The sequence below is a fragment of the Erinaceus europaeus genome, chromosome 1, assembly GCF_950295315.1.
Source record: "Erinaceus europaeus chromosome 1, mEriEur2.1, whole genome shotgun sequence".
Lineage (NCBI taxonomy): Eukaryota > Metazoa > Chordata > Mammalia > Eulipotyphla > Erinaceidae > Erinaceus > Erinaceus europaeus.
Window position 1 is genome coordinate 51,719,701 of NC_080162.1, and position 23,307 is coordinate 51,743,007.

The 23,307-nt window shown below is 40.5% G+C and overlaps 1 protein-coding gene across 1 annotated transcript in view; it reads left to right on the forward strand.

Annotated features, from left to right (window-relative positions):
• The window catches only part of SLC24A3 (solute carrier family 24 member 3), a 630,513-nt gene that overhangs the window by 326,187 nt on the left and 281,019 nt on the right, over positions 1-23,307 (forward strand). The window lies entirely within an intron of this gene.

Below are 23,307 nucleotides of genomic sequence, written 5' to 3' on the forward strand. Positions count from 1 at the left end.
CTTTAGAAAACTTAATTGGCTTGGGTTCTGTTCTCTTCCTTCAAATGAAGAGAGAGATCTGAGAAAGTGTCTTCTTTAAGAAGTAAGACTGGCAGCCCAGTTCCGCCTAGTTTAGCAACATTCTGGAAGAGAGGAGACCTGAGCTCTCTCTTCTTTTCCAGGTGATGCATAGATGTGTTTCTTTCCCTAGAACTCTCATTTCAAAAATTTCTGTGGATGACCTCCACTAGGAAATTGTACAAAAAGCTTTTCAGCCTAACTGAAAATGGGCAATAGTTTAAGTTGTACTCACTGAGTACAATCAGAGTGTGAACTTGAATCCTGCAATCAGAGAAATGGAATATGTAAGCAGCTCTTAGAACTTCTGGGGAGGGTGCATGGCCGTATACAATACACACTCAGAAATCTGGCTTCTTTTAATTTTTTTCAGAAAAAAAGGGGGGGCACTCTTCCACAGTGATGTGGAGAATTACTGAGTTCTCAGTCCTGGCTACTGGGACTAGCAATAATAATTCAGGCCTTTGTTTTCTCAACATATGTGAGTTTTTGTGTTTCATAATTCTGAGGTAAGACCAAAACTTTAAGGCTGAGGAGATAGAATATTGGTTTGGAAAAAGTCTTCCATGCCTGAGGTTTTAAGGTCCCAAGTTCGCTCTCCAGCACCACCACAAGCCAGAGCCAAGTAGTGCTCTTCTCTCTTGCTCTAGCTCTCTTTCTTTCTCTCATAAAAATAAATTTAAATCAAAGCTGTAATGTCAAGTGTCTCAATTTACTTTATATAATTTTACTTGCCAGTGCAGGATCACACAGCAAGCATCATGGCTTAAGAAAATTAAATGAGCACCTTTGTGATAAACTCAGTGTGGACTCATCTTCTCTGTTCTCAGGTCATAAATTCCATTTATTAAGTGCCCAGAATTTGGTCAAAACTGTTCTAAACATTTACTTATTCTATTTTCTGTGAATTTCCCTCTAACTTATTTATTTTTGAATGAACTCAAGTCCTGAGATTGTATCAGAAAGAAGTTGCTATTCAGTGATGTCAGGGTATTTAGCAGTGGAATTTAAAAAAGGTATTTATTTGCGAGAGAAAGGAGGGGGGAGAGAGAGAGAGAATATGAACTGAGCTATCACTCTGGCACATGCAGTACTGGGGATGTAACTCAGGACTCCATACTTGTGAATTCAACACTTTATCTGCTGCAACACCTCAGGAACCACTAGTAATGGAATTTTCACTGTTGGTGAGCTTAATAGTGGCAGTAAGAGTCTGTGGGTCCTGAACTGTCTTTCAAGAATGAAGGGAAAATCAAATCATGCTCAGAAACATGTTTGTGCTGAAATAACATGAGCATTTTGTAGGTGAATGTGTGGTGTGTTAGCAAAGGGTAGCTGGTAGCTTTTTCATAGCGTGCTGCTCCTTGAACATACTGAACAATGGAGCCGGATGTTGTCCCATTCTCATTCAGAATCCACTGTTACATCTTAAAGGCTTTGTGTATCAGGAAGTAGCAAATATCCTTGGGAATAGAGAATACTCATATCATTCATGTATATCTGTGTGATCCTGAATTGTTTACCTATCTTAAAAGTCTGGAAATGTTCAAAGTCTGCCAAGGATTGCAGAAATCATGTAGCTCATTTATCATAGTCCCCAGACTGGCCATCTAGACTGTCACTGGTTCACCCAATCTGTCCTCTTGACCCCAAAGGCATTATCTCCCTGGGGATACCTCCCTCCTCTGTAGGAAGAGGGAACTCAACCTTGAACCAAGAGCTGGCTCATCTCTACTACACACGCAGTGGCCCTTTACAGGTTGAGAAAATAACTCTGGTCTACTTTCCCACAGGAGAAATTCTTCTTGGGTTTGTGAGAAAGCCAAATAGTTGAAAAGTAACTCTTGACCTTCGCTCCATTTTGCTGTGTTCACTAGTCCTAGAAGAGATAGCAGAGCACAAGGGCTGCTTGGGCTCTTTATTTATTATTATTATTATTGTTGTTGTTGTTATTTTGTCTTCAGGATTACTGCTGGGGTTTGGTACCTGCACTATGAATCCACTGATCTTTTTTTCGTTGTTGTTGTTGTTGCTGCTGTTATTGTTGTTGTTATTGTTGCTGCTGGATAGGACAGAGAGAAATTGAGAGAGGAGGGGAAGACAGAGAGAGGGAGAGAAAGATAGACACCTATAGACCTGCTTCACCACTTGTGAAGCAACCCCCCTGAATGTGAGGAACCGGGAACTCAAACCAGGATCCTTGCTCCAGTCCTTGCTTTTCGAAGTGTGCTTAACCCAGTGCACTACCACCCAGCCCTAGGGCATTTTCTTTGTACTGAGTCAAATCTCTTTCTAAGCAAAGAGATATCTGAGTAGTGTCACCTGCATAATTTACAAATATTTATAGGGTATTGTTTCTGGAGAATTGATTCGAAGCCTAACTTGGTCTGTGCTTAAAAACAAAAATGATTCAGTGATTGATTCTGATAGAGCTATTGTTAACATAAAGAAATCTGGATAAGTTTTACAAAGGGGCACTTTGCAGAGAGAACTACAGGATCTATTTAGACAATAATTGGGAACTTAGCTCTATCCTTCATGCTCCTTGCCTTCCCTCAGAAATGTTAAAAATATAATCTGTAGGTCTTATGTAGGTATGAATGGCTTGCAGGCAAAACATTCTCTCTATTTTTTTTCCTGTCCTCTCTAGTGACAGTCCTTGTCATTGCCAACCTTTAAATTTAGATTGTATCTATCCCTTCCCCCCCACACACATACATAGTGTATAGCATGTATTTTGTTCATATTGACAACAGTGGGATTTGAATAAAATTTCACTTTAACGTTCCCCTCCTTTTCCATGCATTAATAACTTAAATATGCTATCTGACTTCCATGCCTCTGAACACAATGATACCTCAGAGACAGCATTCTTTATGTTTCTTGGACAACAGTGACCAAAAAGAGGATTGAATTTTTGGTCGTCCTGACTCTAGCCTCTCCAGACCTTATGAGAAGCACTGCCATCATTGTTTGAGCATCCACTCATCTCCTGATCCACCCTCTAGTTCATGTAGGCTCTCCAAAGCTGCCTTTGAAATAAGAATTGTGTGCTTTGACTTACAAAGAACACATAAAAGAGTAGAAAAAGAATAAAAATGGGAATGCAGCCTTAGTAAAAGGTTCTGTACATGGAAGCTTCTGCACACCACACAGTGTAAATTATGCCCCAGAGATGTATGAAATGCAGGTAAGATGGCTGCCTCCACCAGTGATTAATTAAGAGACTGGAGCAGGATGAGAGGAGTGATGTTTTTGAATGCCAACTCTGCCTCAGGTGCTTTAAACTCTTGTACAAAGAGGAGGCACAGTGCTGACTGTGAGAATTTGGGAGCACACTGAAAGTAGCACACATGGGAACAAGGGAACTGGGGATATCTCTACTCTTTCTCACTATGTACCACATCTGAAAGCATCAACTAAGAAGAAAGACAACTTTGCAAGTATCTTATATCCAGCCTTTTGGCATTGACAACATTATAATTGTTCTACTTACCTTTTGGTTCCTTTACTTGCTTTCTGGCAATCAGGACAACACTGTGGCTAAATGTATAGCTTCAGATAGAAGGAACCTAGGTTTCAGATCTGATTCAGCCATATATGAACCATGTGACCTTGGGTTAGTAATTTGTTTTTCTAAATCAAATGTCCACATCTGGTCAATGGTAGCATTGCCACTTACCTGACCGCGTTCAGACATGGCCTGGCTCCAGAGTTCATGCCATGACACTTGCTAAGTAACTTGTAGTAGTTATTACAGTCATTCACTTTCTCAGTATGAGAGCAGAAATCCAAGAAGCAAATCTACTATAGTACTGCACTTGCTGTGGACCTTTTAAGGATTCTTAGGAAAGAACAAGATCCCCTGTGCTTTTGTAACTTGTATTACAGTTACATGTTTGACATGCTTACATAAACTACCCAGAAAATTTATGTATATATGTATATAGAAGGTAATTTTATAGTATTTCATAAATGAACATGGGTATTTTATAATAACATTAAAATAAGCTGCATATAGATATTAACATCTCTTTAATACTTTGTTCTTGTGTGGTCTGAAACTGACTCACATATACTCAGAAATACACCAATAATCCTGTCATTAATACTCCTGTTTCTTTCTTTCCTTTAAATTAGTTAACTGATTAATTAAACTTATTTATTGGGTAGAGACAGGAAAAAATCAAGAGGGAAGAGGGAGAAAAAGACAAGAGACAGAGAGAGAGAGAGAGAGAGATGCCTGCAGCACCGATTCACTGCTTGAAAAGCTTTCCCCCTGCAGCTGGACCTCGTGCATTATAACATGTGCACTCAACCAGCTGTGCCACTACCTAGCCCCATCATATTCCTTTCTTAAATTCTGTTCTACCATAGCGATGGCCTTCTTTAGAATTTTAGTTTAGGGAACAGATAAGAGTAAGATATTTCTAAGATGGTTGATACATCTAGCTACATGAACATTTTGAATACTTTTGTCAATAAAAAATAAGATACAGGGGGCAGGTGGTGGCACAGGGTTAAGCTCACATAGTATGAAGCACAAGGATCGTAGTTCAAACCCTACATGCAGGGGAGGTCACTTCACAAGCTTCACTTCACACAGGTCTTCAGGTCCCTATCTATCTATCTATCTATCTATCTATCTATCTATCTATCTATCTATCTTCTCCTCCACTCTCAATTTCTCTCTGCCCTATCCAAAATAGATTAATTAATTAGTTAATCTAAAAAATAGCCACAGGAGCAGTAGATTTGTAGTGCAGGCACCAAGCCCCAGCAAAAACCCTGGAGGCTACAGCAACAAAAAATAAATTAGTAAATAAATAAGATACAGATTTGAGAAGACATCAGTAAAACATATCACAAAACTAGAACTATGTTCTAGAATATTTATTATCTACAAATTATCATTAATAAGAGAACCTGAAAATAACAAAACATAACAGTGATATTTCAGAAAAAAAGCCCAACTTATTAATCAACACATGAATATTGTCTACCACATTAATAACAGCATAGTGAATTTGGTCCACAATAAGATGCCATTCTGCATTAAGTAGTTTGGCAAAAAAATGATAATAAGTCTTCTGTCACCAAATATATATAAGAATGTGAATTTACATACATATAATACATACTACTGGTGCAGTTGCAAATCAGCACAATCACTTTGGATGCCGTTCTTAACATCTTATATACTTGAATACTCGTTTTCCCTACAGCCTATCAATTCTAGTCCCCTGCCCCAGGAGAAACTCTGGTACAAGTTTATAAATAGCTGAACTGTATTAATAAAAGCATATTGCTTTTCTAGCCTTTCTGGAAATGTCTTAAACTTTTGTCTGTGCCTGACTAGATGTAGAATTGTTTCTGTACCATATAGTTGCTAGTAGGACTAAAAAGAAGTTCTCTGGGTGAAATGGTTGATGCTAGCCCTGTCACGATGGTGACAAGAATCAAGCACTAGCTGACCAACTAGGGAAGTATTACAGCTGTGAACCCTTCCTTTGCCAGTGCCTCACTGACTGTCATTCCAGTTCCCCTGAGAATATCAAACTAGGACTTTTCATCCCAATCACATCTCTGAAAGCTTGCTTGGGAAGACTGAAGACTATGAAACCTTGAAAAGGATACCTGATTTAGTGATGTATATAAAAAAATGAGAGTGAAGGACATGGTTTATGGAGTAGCTGCAATCAGACCTTCGCTCAACCCGATACAACTATTAAACAGAACAAGAGACTGAATTGTTAACATAATCTACAGCTGAAAAAAATCCACAGCCTCAGGTGGGTGTCTGCATACGGGGTCAAGGAAATGGGAGTGGGTTGGAAGACAAGGTCAGTCGAAACGAGAGCTCTGGGCTGATGGCACTGGCACTGACCCGCACCATCTTGGACAGTAACTCAGTTAGCAGACTCATCCTGAAGAAAAGAAATTGGAGCTTAAAACCTCTCAATCTTTGACTCAGGGTTCCGTTCGCTTTTGTTTTTTTGTCAGCCTGAGTTTAAGACAAAGATAAAATGCAGCCCACAAGGTAGCCCAAAAGGCCCCTCCTCCACCCCCTCCACCATGGCAGATTCAAAAAAGTGGAAAGCAAAGACCACAACAGCACCATGTGCTGGCCAACATAACCAACACCATACATGCGAAAGCAAAGAGGCAGACAGTTAAATAGCATGTCACATAAAACAGAGAAAAGTAAATCAGAAGAAATTCCAGATACAGAGCGTCTATTAGAGACAGACTATAGAAACCTTATGAGAACTTTACAAGAATATTAACAAGAGTTGAAAGAACGTTTTCCTTTGGAATTTGATAAGAAGCTATAAAGTGTGAAAGAAGAACTCAAAGCAGAGTTCACTAAGCAATTAAACAGCATAGAGAAAAAAAAATTCAAACAGAACTGCAAGGACTGAAAGACATCTTTAGTGCAGTTCAATCTCAGGTAGAAAGCTTAGGTAATAGACTCATACATGCAGAAGGAAGAATTTCCAATCTAGAAGACACAGCCCACTCTTTCAATTCAAAGATGAGGGAGAGGAACAGTTTACAAAGAATGAAGCTAGTCTCTGTCAAATTGCAGACTCCATAAAAAGATTGAATATATGAGTTATAGGGATACCTGAGGAAGTAGACTGGGTCAAAAATCCAGAGGTAATTTTCAGAGAAATTTTAGATGAAAATTTCCCTCACCTAGGCAGTGCTCAGAATATATCTATTTTGGAGGCAGATCGATCACCCAGGTTCACAAATCCAAAATGACCAACACCAAGGCACATTATTGTAAAATTATTAAAACTCAACGACAAAGAGAAAATTTTGCAGGATGCTAGAGAAAGAAAAAAAGTTACATATAAAGGGAGAAATATCAGACTTTCATCAGACTTTTCTTTACAGACCCTTCAAGGCCAGGGGAGAGTGGAATGACATACTCAAGGCACTCAAGGAGAGGGAATTCCAGTCATGAATTTTTTATACTGCAAAATTATCCTTCAAGTATGAGGGAGAAATAAAGGTATTCCAAAATACTCAAAAGCTAAAGGAATTTGTCACTATCAACCCCACCTTACAAGAAATACTGAATGGAGTCTTACAGGAAAGGAGGAAACAAAGGAACATACATTCTCAGCAAGGTAAAGAGCAGTAGACTAGAAACAAAAACACAATAAAATAGGAAAGAACAACAAGCAAATAGAGGAATGAATTAAAAGACAAAGAAGCCTTATCAAATGTTTGTTAGTCAAGATCAACTTAAGAAAGACTTTTCTAGATACACAGTGTTACACACAAGGTGTTACATACAAGGTTACACACAGTATTACACACAAAGTAACCACAAAAACAAAACAGGGAACAGAGATTTGCAGAGAGAAAGAAGAAAAATTAGTGAGGAATTCACTACAGAAACTCATCCACACAATAGGTTAGATAGAAACAAATGGGCAAAGACTCAACAATTTAAAATAAACTTAAAACAAAAATTAGAATGGACATAAGTAAACCACATATATCAATAATCACCTTAAATGTGAATGGCCTAAATTCACCTGTCAAAAGACTCTGAGCAGCTAAATGGATTAAAGAACAGGATCTATCCATTATATGTCTTCAGGAAACACACATCCAAAGAAAAGACAAACAAAGTGAATATAAAAGGTTGGCACAAGGTGTTCCAAGCTTCTTCTTCTAGCATTTGCCCTTCTTCCGTAGCCAGTCAACAGTGTCAGGTTGAGCCTGATGTAAAGTTTTGAGACCTCCTTTGAATCTGGAGAGGTGGCAGTCGTTGACTATGTGGGTCATAGTCTGTCTGTAGCCACAGGGGCAGTTCGGGTCGTCTCTGGCTCCCCAGCGATGGAACATAGCGGCGCACCGGCCATGGCCTGTTCGATAGTGATTGAGGAGGGACCAGTCATAATGTGCTAGGTCAATGCCGGGTTGACGCTTGCAGGGGTCTGTGATGAGGTTTTTGTTCCTTACCTCAGCTGACTGCCAACTCTGTTTCCAAGAGTCTGGAACAGAGAAGTTCAGTGTAGGCATAGAGGACCAGATTGCATGACGAGACGTCAAGCGTTGAACAGGGTGGGCGAAGATATCCGCGTATATTGGCAGGTCCGGTCGAGCGTAGACGTGGGAAATGAACTTAGATGATGCTGCATCCCGACGAATATCTGGCGGGGCGATGTTGCTAAGAACTGGCAGCCATGGAACCGGGGTGGAACGGATGGTTCCAGAAATTATCCTCATGGAGGAATATAATTTGGAATCAACCAAGTGGATATGGGGGCTACGGAACCATACTGGGGCACAGTATTCTGCAGTGGAATAGCATAATGCCAGTGATGATGATCGTAGTGTGGAAGCACTCGTGCCCCATGAGGAGCTGGCCAGTCTTGCAATGATGTTCTTCCTTGCACCAACCTTTGCTGCAGTTTTTATGAGATGATTGTGAAGTGACAGGGTGCGATCAAGAGTAACGCCAAGATAGACTGGCTGGGCTTCATGCCGGATTCTCGTATTGTCAAGCTGCACATTAAGCTCACGCGAGGCTGAGGCATGGTGTAGATGGAAAACAGATGATACCGTTTTTGCAGTGCCAGGGATTAGTCGCCATTTTTTACAGTAATCAGATATCAGAGACATGTCTTTCGTGAGTGTTTCCAAGAGGATGTCGAACTTGGATGCCTGAGTTGCACAGCAGATGTCATCGGCGTAGATGAACTTCCTTGAAGAAGTTTCTGGGAGGTCATTGATGTAAATATTAAATAGCGTAGGAGCCAGAACAGAGCCCTGGGGGAGGCCACTTGAGACAAGTCTCCATCTGCTAGACTTGTCACCCAGATGCACCCGGAATCTTCTGTTTTGGAGAAGAGAGGATATAGTGTTGGCCACCCATGGAGGCAGGCAGCTTGAGACCATGACTAGGAGACCATGGTGCCAGACCGTGTCATAGACTGCTGTGAGATCAAGAAAGACAGCACCTGTCTTTAAATTCTTCTGGAATACATATTCAATGTAAGTTGAGAGGGCCAGGACTTGTTCGCAGGTAGATCTTCCTGGGCGGAAACCAGCTTGGGCGAGTGATAGGAATTTCTCTGTAAGAGGAGAAATACGTGACAGAAGCAGCCTTTCAAGGAGTTTGTTCCAAGCTAATAACTCACAAAAAAAGGGCAGCGACAGCTATCCTATTCTCTGATAAAATAGACTTTCAGACAAAGAAAGTAATCAAAGAATATAGAGAAGGATATTACATAATGGTTAAAGATTCAATCCAACAAGAAGATATAGCCATTATTAATATATGTACCCCCAAATTAGGAGCACTCAAACATATAAAACACTTACTGAATTCAAGGGAGACAGTGATAGCAACACAGTAGTAGTAGGAGATTTCAACACACCACTCACAGCAAGAGTCAGAACATCTGGACAAAAAATCAATAGAGAAATAGTGAACTTAAATGAAGCCATAAATGAAATGGACTTAATAGATATATACAGAACTTTCCATCCCAAAAGTGATGAATGCACATTCTTCTCAAGTACACAGGGAGCATTTACAAGGATATGCTGGGCCAGAAAGACAGTCTCTAAACAGGTATGTAAATATTAAAGTTATAAAATACACCCTCTCAGAATATGAAGGCATGAAACTAGAAATCAACCAAAAAAAGAAAAGAGATTTCCCCAAAGCCTGGAGACGAAATGGTATGCTGCTGAACAATAAATGGGTCATTAAAGAGATCAAAAAATAAATTGAGAATTATCTTGATACCAATGTAAATGAAGAAACCAGTTACCAGACCTTATTGGATGCAGCAAAAGCAGTGCTGAGAGGGAAGTTCATAGCAATACAGGCCCACATGAATAAATATGGGAAATCACTAGTAAACCATCTAACAACCCACCTCAATTAACTAGTAGTGGAGCAACAAAAAGAACCAACAGTCAGCAGGAGACAGAAAATAGTTAAAATCAGAGCAGAAATCAATTAAATAGAAAACAATAAGACCACTAGGAAGATTAATGAAATCAAGAGTTGGTTCTTTGAAAGGATAAATAACATAGATAAGCCACTAGCTATACTCACCAAAAGAAAAAGAGAGAATGCTATGGTAAAATCACTCAAAAGTGAAAGAGTAGATATTACAACAAATGAGGTAGGGATTCAAAAGATTATGCAAGAATATTATGGAGATCTGTATGGAACCAAGTCTGACGACTTAGAAAAAATGGACACATTTCTAGAGTCATACCCACTACCAACCTTGATACAAGAGGAAGTAGATAAACTTAACAGGCCAATCACTCACTAAGAAATTGAAACAATAATCACCAAAAACAAAAGCCCGGGTCCTGGTGGTGATACTAATGAATTTTACAAAACATTCAAAGAACTCTAACACCCATCCTCCTCAAACTCTTCCAGAAATAGAAGAGGTGTTCACTCCCAAATACATTCTATGAGGCTAACATCACCCTGATCCCCAAAGCAGGAAAGGACCCCACCAAAAAAGAAAACTATAGACCTATATCCCTGATGAATATCGATACAAAGATCCTCAACAAAATCTTGGCTAATCGAATACAACAATATATTAGGAGAATAATCCACCAAGATTAAGTGGGATTCATCCCTGGGAAACAGGGATGGTTTAATACACATAAGTCAATAAATGTAATCCACTATATCAACAAAAGGAAGATAAAAATCACATGATTCTGTCAATTGGTGCAGAAAAGCATTCGACAAGGTACGAACCCCATTTATGATAAAGGCCCTTGACGGACTGGGAGTGGAAGGAAAATTTCTTAACATAATAAAGGCTATATATGATAAACCGACAGCTAACATCATAGTCAATGGGGAAAAATTGAAAGCTTTTCCCCTAAAATCAGGAACTAGACAAGGGGGCCCACTTTCACCATTTTTACTCAGTGTAGTCCTAGAAATCCGTGCCATAGCAATGAGACAAGAAAGAGATATCAAAGGAATACAAATTGGAAAGGATGAAGTTAAACTCTCATTATTCGCAGATGATATGTTGATATACCTAGAAGACCCCAGAAACTCTGCCAAGAAACTACTGGAAATCATCAATAAATTCAGTAAAGTACCAGGCTATAAAATCAATACCCATAAATCCATGGCATTTCTTTATGGAAAAGATAGGTCAGAAGAAATGAAACTGAAGGAAGCAATACCATTCACAATTGAACCCAAGAAGATCAAATATCTAGGAATAAATCTAACAAAGGATGTAAAGGGTCTTTTCAAGGAAAACTATATGACACTGTTAAAAGAAAGAGAGGATGACACAAAGAAATGGAAGAATATCCCCTGTTCATGGATTGGGAGAATAAATATAATTAAAATGGCAAATTTGCCAAAAGAAATCCATAGATACAATGCAATCCCTATTAAAATCCCAATGATATATTTCAAGGAAATTGAACAGATTATTCAAAAATTTGTGTGGGACACTAAAAAACCATGGATAGCAAAACACTCCCAAAGAAAAATAAGAAAAATGGAGGCATCACAATACCTGATTTTAGGTTATACTACAAAGCAGTAGTAATCAAAACAGTGTGCTACTGGAACAAAAATGGTCATATGGACCAATGGAATAGGATAGAGAGCCCAGAACTCAATCCATTCATATACAGATACCTTATAGATGACAAATCTGCCCATTGGGGAAAGTCTCTTTAACAAATGGTGTTGGTAAAATTGGACAGCCACATGTAGAAAAATGAAATTAGACCACCAATTAACACCATACACCCAAACTAACTCAAAATGGATCAAAGATCTGGATATCAGTCCTGAAAGTATAAAAAACATAGAAGAATATATCGGTGAAACATTTCATTACATTAACACTAAAGACATATTTGGAGACTTCACCCCATGGGCAAAGGAAACAAAAGCAAGATTGAACAAGTTAAAAAGCTTCCATACATCAAAAGAAAACTCCATAAAGATAAACAGGGAACCTAGCAAACGGGAGAACATATTCACACATCATATTTCAGACAGACACTTGATATCAAACATCTGTATAGAACTCATTCGGCTCAACAAAAAGAAAAAGAACAACCCAATAAAAAAGTGGGCAGAGGACATGCATTGACAGTTTTCCAAAGAAGAGATATGCATGGCCCACAGACATATACAGAAATGCTCTAATTCACTCATCAACAGAGAAATACAAATTAAAACCACACTGAGATACCACTTCACATCTGTAAAAATGGCCTTCATCAACAAAACAGGAGAAGATAAATGTTGGAAAGGGTGTGGAGAGAAAGGAACTCTAATACACTGCTGGTGGGAATGCAAAATAGTATAGCCATTATGGAGAACAATATGGAGAATCCTTAAGCAAATGCAGATGGAAATACCTTACGACCCAGCAATCCCACCCCTAGGCATTTATCCAAAAGAGATAATATCACTGACTCAAAGAGATATATGCACCCCCAGGTTCATAGATGCATTATCTCCATTAGCAAAAATTGGGAAGCAACGAAAATGTACCTCCACAGATGATTGGTTAAAAATGTTATGGAACATATACTCAGTGGAGTATTACTCAGCAAGAAAAAAGATGATTTTACATCCTTTGGGATAAAATGGATGAAACTAGAGAACATTATGCTTAGTGAAATAAACAAAGAGGTAAAGGAAAACTTATAGGATGGTCTCACTCGTATTTGGAATTTAGAGAACTGAACACACATACTTAAACAACCAGACACAACACAACCCATATTTAAAATGGGGAAAACTATTATGGTTACCTAGTGGGGAGTGGGGAGAGCACAGACTTTTGGTGGTGGGGAAGATGTGAAACTCTAGTCTTATCACTGACAATAGCAATACGACATGTGGGAGGAGTGGACAGATTTAATATCTCAAGTTCCCCGACTGCCTAGACTATTGCCCTAAGAACAAATACTAGTTATTGCTAATATTTGTCTTAATTTCACAAAATGATCATACTCTGATAAGGGGATTAATTGTTTCTGGATCTCTAAAAATGTATCGGAAAATAAAGCTCTGCAAACATCTAAATCAATTACAGCTTAGGCCAGATAGGTCAAGACCTTTTGACCTTGTAAGTATTTAAAAATACAAGGAGGTTCAGATACCACTAGAAGCGTTCAGATCATAGTGAAGTCAAGTACAATAACACAGAAATTTAGCCCCCCCCCAGCTAACCTGGATATAATAATGAATTATTGATATTTTAACTTTCTCTAAGACTATATAAGAAAGAAACCCATTGCATCCTCTTTAAGACCTGCATTTCTCCTAGTCCTGGTACCTCTAGGATATGCCCATACTTTTTGAAATTCCTTTTCTGTGATTCCTTACCGCCATACCAACCTTGTTAACTTTAACCAAATCGCTGCTGGTGCTGCCACCCCGCATTATGCTGCTATTGAAATCCTACTGTGGACTGTAACCTGAGATACCAGCCTGAAAAGTCAACCTCGCAACTCTTCAAATCTGGTGCTCCACTCTGACACCATTCTCTCAGACAACATTTTTATCTAACCTCAGGTTAGTTACCAAACTCAAGCAAAACTATTATAGTTGTGTGCCCCCAGGAACATGTCTAAAATGGTTTCCCTAGCTTTCTTCTACTCTAAAATCCCTAATCTCATCTGCTCTGATCCTACTTTCTGGTTCCTGTTAATTAACCATCTTGTCTCAGCTTAGGTCATGCCACCTTCCAGATACTAGGCTGCAGGCTGCAGATGCTACCATGACTCCACCCTAACTTCTCTGGGCAGATGATCTCATCATTGTGTCCTGGGCCCTTGCGTCTCCAGTGCTCTGGTCCTCTAGGGAAAGACAGAAACAGGCTGGGAGTATGGATCGACCTCTCAATACCCATGCTCAGTGGAGAAGCAGCTACAGAAGCCAGAACTCCTACCTTCTGCTCCCCATAAACAACTTGATCCATACTCCCAGCAGGGGAGAAGTGATAGGATGAAGATAAGAGGACTCTGCACTCCAGCTCCATCAGCACCCTGAGAGAGAGAAGGAAAAGGAGAGGGACATAGGGTGTAGCTTTGATGTCATGAGTGTTTTAGAGGGAAAGAGAGGATTGAATCAGGAAAAGAAGGAGTGACTTTGTATAAATGTGGACTTTGTATAAATGTGTACAGAAGATGGCCAGCCCATGCCTACAACATTAGGGGAACTGTGGTGGATTGCAGTGAGGAGAGTGAAGATTCAGAACTCTGGTGGTGGGAATGGGGTGGATTCAAACCCCTGTCGACATGTAATTCTGTAATTTAAAAATATAAAAAAAAGTGAAAAAGATAAAGTGGATAAGCATTGCCTATTTAGTGACAGAGGATCACAGTGCCTGTTATAGCATAAGTACTCTTAAATTTTTTATCAAATGAAGAGACCTAATACTAAAACCACACTGCATAGAAGTCATGAATCTAGGGGCCAGGTGGTGGTTCACCTGGTTGAGCACGCATGACAGTACGCAAGGACCCAGGTTCGAGCTCCTGGACCCCACCTGCAGGGGGAAAGCTTTACAAGTGGTGAAGCAGGTCTGCAGGTCTCTCTCTGTCTTTCTCGTCTCTCTCCTTCTCTATCACCTTTCCCCCTTTGATTTCTCGCTGTCTTTATCCAACAAATAATAAAAACTTAAAAAAAAAAAAAAGAAGTCATGAATCTACTTCTTCAGCTAGCAATTACTATTGACTTTTGTACTCTGAGGATTAGGTAGAGCACAAAAGAGCAGAATAATCTGAAAATGTGAATATCTTGCAATAGCAGGGTCTGGAGAAGAAGCGGGGGCAAAGGAAAAGAATGTGGAAGCTTCTTAGAGAAAGAGGAAGTTTCAGAAAATGGAACATGGTGACAGGAAGTTGTGGGAGATAGACAATTAGGGAGGAAGTTGATATTCAGAACTAGAAGTCCAGAGCCAAGAACTTACCTGTCTTACCAGACACCTACTCATTCATCATCACCCTTGAGAGTGACTACACTCTCTTCATCCCTGAAACACTGAAATAGTGTTGATTTTTCTAGAGATATGTTACAGGCAGACCACTGTGCTGCCCTCTTCTGTGATCTGCTTTGCTGGAAAAATACTCTCTGGAGTGCACTTGCTGTACACTTTATCTCTTGGATTCTGCTCCCTTGGCTTAGCATATTTTAAGTTAAAATACCTCACATTTCTTCCAGGCATTGACCATGTGGCCTCCCCAGGCCCTGGGGTATAAATCTGCATAGTGAGAGAGAGGATCCACTTCTGATCTTCTCTTTGATGGGCATCTGTCCACCCTTTCTGATTTGACCGCCAATTCTTGACATGACAAGCAGAAGTTCCTTTTATGTGATTCAGATCCTGAGGGTGTCCATTTGCAGTGCCCACCCAGATCATTCATGCTCTTGGAAAACTTTTAAAACATGTTCAGTTACTGCTACACAGGAGAGCAATATTTCTCCTCCAGAGTGAGGTTGGAAGTCCTTCAATATAGAAAGAAGGTTGCTCAGATACAGAGGACTCAGGCTACACAAGTACAAAATTAGCCAAGGAAAGCATTGCAGACTTAAATCTTTGAGACATTTCTATAAGGATGCCTGGTTTTGTCCAAACTCATTACCTTCCAAGTGACAGAATCATCTGGGAAATAAATCTTTATTAAAATGTAAAATCTCCCCAGAATCCTTCCTCAGACTTTAAAAGAAGATTGGGATGAAGGAAATCCTACCTAATTTTAACTATTCCAGGGATGTTTGGCAGGATAGCAGAATTGCTTTTTGATGCCATATCTGAATTTGGTTCTGTGATGTCAGTCAGTTTCTAGGGCATACAACCCACATGGCAGTCTTTCTTATATATGAGGCTTGGAGCTGAGAGAGCTAAAGTCACCAGTCTACCTCTGGGGTGCAGTGAGTTTGAAGGGGTTTAAAGAGGGACTCACTCTCAGTTGGTATGTAGTTTACATTTCAATGTGATGTTTCATTTTTTTTAGAGACTCAAGAGCCAAAGTCAGCCCAGGAAGTTGTCTCAAGTTGGGTCCCTGAAGCAGAGTACCTGGAGAGTTCTTAGGAAAAGAACAGTGAGATAAACAGAGTCAGAAAGGATAAATGGCCAGCACACAGGTGTTTCCAGCTGCAGGCTGACCTCATCCTAACCCAACAGTGACCAAGAGTTTGCATGGTGTCCTAGAGGTGTCTGTCCTTCCTTGAAGCAGGAGACCAGTTGCACACCATTCTTGGGGCAAAGACTTAGTCCTGCACTCATTTAGAGTGAGGTAGCCAGTATCATTTTGTGAACCACAAGCAGACAATGCTCATGGTACAGAGTGGTAGGTGCTGGGTGGACACCAACAGCATCCACTAGATTGGCAGCCATTTTGTTGCCCAGCTTGACTTCATAGAGAACTCAATGTGATTAGACTACAAGTTCTTATCACCTTCATAAAGAAGGCTGCTCATCTCTCTGTGAGAGGTTTGCTCTTCTTCCCAAGCCATTAAGTCTTAGCAGGGCCTAGACATATTTTGTAGGTGGGAGGAGATAGGGTAGATGCATAAGCTATGCTGTGGGTCTAACATTATAGTCTTTTCCAATATACAGCACCACCATCCTTGCATGTAGTCTCGTTCAGCTGTTCAGCCAGGCTTGTTAAAAATTAAGGCATAAAGAGAGCTGATTTCATTCTTTTTATAGTGGTGTATTTTCGCCCCAGGAAAGGCAAGTCTGGCCAAAATGTGTGTGGTCCATACCTTTTGTGTGGAATATATTTTCCCTTGTTTATGCCTGGTCTTGCCCTTGACCAGTACTTAGGCTCCTGGCCTCATCTCTCACCTGCTTTTCTAGCATTGAGAAATGGCCACACTTAATTGCAGCCATTCTCATTTGCAGACATGAGTAGCCAAGTGTCTGTGTGTGTGTGTGTGTGTGTGTGTGTGTGTGTGTGTGTGTGTGTGTTGTGTGTTTCAAACTGTGGGGTTCTAACCTGAAAGTCCTTCACAACACCTCAGGTTTGGCACTGGGTGTTTTACTGTCCTACCAGACCAAGATGGAACTGCACATTTTGTTCTGTTCAGCTAGCTAGATCGGAGCTTGTCAATAAAAACAAGATCTCCAAAAAATGAAGTGACAGGAGAACGTGGAAACATCTGGAATGTGTTCAAGACCAGTGAAAAAACAGCAAAGAGATGATTTTCCTGCCTCTGCTCAGTTCAGACAAGTCAGAAATGCCTCTGGGACACCCCTGGCTCCCATGAACTGGCACCAGCCATGGAAACTTTGGCCATGGATGGTTGTTTCTGTGGCTTCTACACTCCCTGCCTCACCCCATCCCACTCTCCTCACTGAGGATTTCTCAGAGCATGTCCAGTCTAGCATCATTCCATCCTAAACACCAGCCAGCCCATCTCTATGAGCAGGGATATGGAAGCATGCTGGAACCTCAATAGAAAAAAAAAAAAAAAACTTCTCCATCTGCTGATCTTAAACCAGCCTCTTAGAATTAATGAGTTGTCCAGTAACATGTATGGCCCACTTCTTTGGAGCCCTGCCATTCAAAGGGAAAGGATGAGGTGCCAGATCTACACCTCAGGATATAGGGAGAAATTTGCTGCCCACTGCTCAGACTCCAGCTTGTGCTGGTGTGGTCTGGATCCTGATCTCTGTAGCAATTTAGTGCAGGATTCCTTTGGGATGATCAAGGGAATGTTTGTGGAAGGAACAGCATTTGTGTGGTTCCTGGGTTAGCCTGGGTTCCCAGAAGCTGTGCCTGGCATAAATTTTCATGTGAAAGTGATTTTGAAAGAACACCCTGCAAAAATGGGGAGAAGATCAAGCAGCAGGTCTAGGAAGTGAGGATGAGTGGGTGGGACATGAGTGCACAGCTGAGACTCCCAGCTCTGAGTCCTGATGGAGTGGAAACACCTTGGTATCTGGCATAAGGCAAATATTCAAAAGTCCACGGGACGTGGACATAGCATGGAAGTGCTGCTTCAGTTCCATTTTATTGACAGAAACGTATAGATGAGCACTGATTGCCCCAGACCAATTGTCCCCAATGTCTAAACCTCTCTCTATTGTAAATTCGAATCTTCCAAGAGCTTTGCACTTGTGCACGTCAACATGGCAACGTGGAAAGTGGATACCTGGGTTTATAGAGTAACTGCAGAAGGTACCAACATGCATAACATCAGGATGTATCTGAGTCAGCTGCTAAATAATTCTCACCCTTTGAAAATGTCAGGAAGAAGTGGTAGGTGGAGATTTCCATTTGGTGAGATTGTACAAGAACGTGTGTGTGTGTGTGTGTGTGTGTGTGTGTGTGTGGTGGAAGGAGAGAGAAATTCTATTCCTAAAATTTTATATTATTATAAACCAATGTTAAATCAATCAATTCTCAGTAAGAGAAATTTAATCAAAAAGGAAAAAAATATCAAGATGCATGTAAACATTCCAAGCACTCAAATATAGTAAGAACTCCAAACCAGCCCTCTTGGGTTAGAAGAGGCTAGAAAATCATTTTGTCTGCAGAGGAAGCCCTGTTTGAGAAAGACACCACAAGGCCTCCAGTGAGAGCACAATCCCAGACTCCATGCACTCCAGGGTTAGGTTTCTCTAGCCTGAGGCTTACTAAAAGGCTAATCAAGAAAACTAGCCAATTTTAGTCTTGGGTCCCATTCTGGGTCGTAATGTACCATGAAATTTAATGCAGTTCCACATGCTCTTTTAGATTCTGGGTGAAGCCTTTTCTTTTGGAAAAAACAAAGCTAGGATTTGCATAAGCAGGATTTGAGCTCTCTGAGCCTGAAGGAAAATGGGAACTAAACTTCCACGAATGCTGATCCTGAAGAGGCTACTGGGATGTAGCACAACAGGTCCTTGACTTAGTCAACCTCGCCTCAGGAACACACTTGCTTAGCAGTTTGAGCCTCAGTTTACTTCCCACTTATGGGAAATAGTGACCTGCTAATGCATAAATATCTATCACCATTGAAGAAGTGAACTTTTGGTTCAAGGAGAAGCACATTGCACACGACTCACCTGATTCGAACACTGTACCTTGCCTGCTCCTTCCCACCTGCACACCTCTTTGTCTTTCCACATTAAATGTCTTCTCTATTCCTATGTGGATTCTCTCTTTTGGGCTCTCTTTAAGGCTCCACTCAAATCCAGCTTACCACGTGCAGCATTATCCCCCTGCTCTGGACCGTGCTGAGACTTTCTTCTTGCCCTTATACCACTCAGTGACTGACCCATGTCTATGGATGTAATGTAGGTCAATTGTACAGCTGCCATTTCAGGTAGAGGTAAACAATGTCTTGAGTCTGGGTGGTTGAACACTGAGTTGAGAGCACATGTTACCATGTGCAAGGACCCGGGTTCAAGCCCTTGGTCCCCACCTACAGGGGAGAAATTTCACAACTGTTGAATTAGTGGAGCAGGTATCTCTCTCTCTTTGTCTTTCACTCTCTAGCTCCTCTTTGGATTTCAGTTTCTATCTGTCCAATAAGTGAATACATATATACATATAGATAGATAGACAAAAAAAAAGGAAGTCAGATTGCAGATTCCCAAATATCAGAACAATAACTCCAGAACTAAATGCTTTTACAGAATCTTGTCCTTGCCCTGCCAAAAATCAAGAGGATATGGAGCCAGGTGGTGACACACCTGGTTGAGTGCACATGTTACAATGATCCAGGACCCAGGTTCAAGTTGCTGGTCCCCACCTGCAGGGAGAAAGCTTTGTGAGTGGTGAAGCAGTGCTGCAGGTGTCTCTCTGTCTCTCTCCCTAACTTCCCTTTCCCTCTTGATTTCTGGACACCTCTATCCAATAAATAAATATAATAATTGTTTTTTTATTAAGATAGTCTGTTCCTTCACCATGTGGCCAGCCAAACAAACCTTTGTAACTGTTCTCATGGAAGAGGAATATGAAAAGCTCCATGTGACTTTCCAGCTTATGACCTGGATTTCTTTCTTGAAATGTGCATCTTGGTGATCTGAGTCATCATTTGAATAGTCCCCATGCTGAAGAGACCCTGAGGAAAACCCCCATGGATATATTTCTCTGAGATAGAGAGGCCATGCAACCCCCACTGATCCAGTCTCTTAGTATTTGAGTCTCTCCAACACAGGTGCCAGAAAGTCAGTGCATGAATGAGTCTTCACAGTTCTACTTCTAACCACTGCCATTATACTTGCATGAACTACTCATACCTGAGCCCAAACAATCCTGGTGAAATATGAGACAAAGAGTATTCTTGTGTTGGAGTACCTGGTTAAATGCACACATTACAGTGTGTAAGGACTAGGTTCAAGCCCCTGATTCCCACCTGCAGAAGGTCTCTCTCTTTCTCTCCCTCATCTCTCTCCCTCCCCAATCTCTCTCTCCTCTCTCTCTCTCTCTCTCTCTCTCTCTCTCTCTCTCTCTCTCTCTCCTTAAGGGTTATCACTTGGGCTCAGTGCTGGCAGTATGACTTCAGTGGCCATTTTTTCCATTTTATTGTATCAGACAGAGAAAAATTGCAAGGGTAAGGAAGATAGAGAAGGAAAGACACAGAGAGATACCTGCAGCACTGCTTTGCCCCCTTATAAAGCTTCCCCCTGCAGTTGGGGAGTGGGGGGCTTGAACCTAGATCTTTGCACTTAGTACTATGTGCACTTAACCAGGTGTGCCACCTCCTGGCCCCCTTCACTTTCTCTCTCTTTCTCTCTCCCTTCTCATTTCTTTCTCTGTCTCCACTCAATAATATATATATATATATATATATATATATATATATATATATATATAAATAAATACAATTTGGAAGCCGGGTGGCAGCACAACAGATTAAGCGCAGGTGGCACAAAGCACAAGGACCGGTGGAAAGATCCTGGTTCATGTCCCCGGCTCTCCACCTTCAGAGGAGTCACTTCACAGGCGGTGAAGCAGGTCTGCAGGTGTCTTTCTTTCTCTCCCCCTCTCTGTCTTTCCTCCTCTCCCCATTTCTCTCTGTCCTATCCAATAACAACAGTAATAACTGTAACAATAAAAAAACAAGGGCAACAAAAGTGAATAAGTAAGTAAATATAAAAAAAAGTCTTTAAAAATAATTTAAAAAATCAAAACAGAAACCAAGCATTAAAAATTTAAAAAAATAAAATAAAATCTTGTAGTAAGCCAAGTTATTGTAAGCCACAGTTGTGGGATGGTTATTATGTAGCAACAGGTGTGTATGTGAGACTTAATATGTGCATATATTATATGTATACACATTTATATAAGCAATTGCTTACATATACATCCATGCATGTATGTAACCATTCATTTGTATGCACCCTTATATGTTTGGGGATGTATCTTGCCTTTTATTGCTCCCCCAGTTTGTGCCTTTATATGTGGCTTCCCCAACTGGGTTGCAAACAACCCATGGGCAAAGATATGTTATATACTCTTCAGCCATTCTATGCCAGAATTACACCAGCCTGCTAGAGGCAGCAACTACAATATGCATCCTTCAGTTAAATGGATAGGGAAACATCTGTGTGTACATCTGTGTCCCTGAAAAGCTTGCTGTCTATCATTGTAGGATGCAACTGTGGTCATAAGGAAATCAGAGTCACTTTTGTCTTTGAATTTTTCTCAAAGGAACGCTTTATCTTTGCAGCAAAGCATTTGCCTGAAATTACTAAGAGGAACTCACTTGATTTGCTTCTGTGTCATCGACTCAGGGAAAGATAAGATTGCTCTTCCCAGCCCTCCACCTGTGGCACTTGACAGCCAGCCTCTTGAAGGTTATTAGGTCAGACCATATTTCCTCTGGTATAGGAGCCCCATTGGGATTGCTGCTTCTACTCTAGGTTGAAAATCAACTCCTCTGACTCTCTCCTCACCCAGGACATTGGAGGTTTTTCTTTCTTTCTTTTTTTTTTTCTCCTCCAGGGTTATTGCTGGGCTCGGTGCCTGCACCATGAATCCACCGCTCCTGGAGGCCATTTTTCCCCCTTTTTGTTGCCCTAGTTGTTGCAGCCTCGTTGCGGTTATTATTGCCATTGTTGACGTTGCTTTGTTGTTGGATAGAACAGAGAGAAATGGAGAGAGGAGGGGAAGACAGAGAGAGGGGGAGAGAAAGATAGACACCTGCAGACCTGCTTCACCGCCCGTGAAGCGACTGCCCTGCATGTGGGGAGCCGGGGGCTCAAACCGGGATCCTCACACCGGTCCCTGCGCTTTGCGCCACGTGCGCTTAACCCACTGCGCCACCGCCCGACCCCCGACACTGGAGGTTTTTATAAAGATAAGCTTGACAGTCTGGTTCTACATAGTTAAGCTATGTAAGAGAACAAAAACTGGAGGAATGTTATAGTAGAATAATAATCTTATTTGAATATTAGTAAGGAATAATAGTAGTATTTGTATCCTCCCCCTGCCCCCATAAAGTATTGGAGACATTGAAAAGGTTGTTTTTAAAAACAATGATTTAATAGATTTCTTCATAGAACTACATGAAATAACCCCAAATTTGATTATTATTATATAGGAAAAGATCAGAGGAGATGGTGCTAAGTCATTCACCCTACTCACTGCATGATTCCACTGTTCGGTATGTGTCGGGTATGGAAGCATGTAGGTGATAAGTTAAACCATTTTTGTATGATGGTGTGTTGTGGGAGAGATCACTTTAACTCAGTGGGCCCTGGCTTTGTCTTGATTTCCTTTAAGTTTTTTTTTATTATCTTTATTTATTTGATAGAGACAGACAGAAATTGAGAGGAAAGGGAACACCTGCAGAACTGCTTCACAAGTTATGAAGCTTTCCCCTTGAGGTGTGAACCAGGGGCTTGAACCTGGATGCTTGCGCATTGTAACATGTGTGCTCAACCAGGTGTGCCACAACCCTGCCTCTTATCCTGACTTTTATAGTGATTATCTACAATGCCACATGTCCTCTGTGACATTGTTACCAAAATTATTACATCACAAAGTTTATTGTGCTGCCATTTTCTCTGGACATTTTTGTCTCAGAAAAATATATTTATTATATAAATATAATTTATTATATTTATTATATTTTAAGAATGTAAATTTTGGAATATATTTCCAATTCCAGCCAAACCTAAAAATGTTATGTTAGTGCAAAGAATACATATGAAAAGACATGAGCTAGCCAGCATGATAATAAATCTTAATTTCTGAGAGATCAACTAACTCAGTAACTAAGCTTTTTTTTTTCCTTTTTTTAAA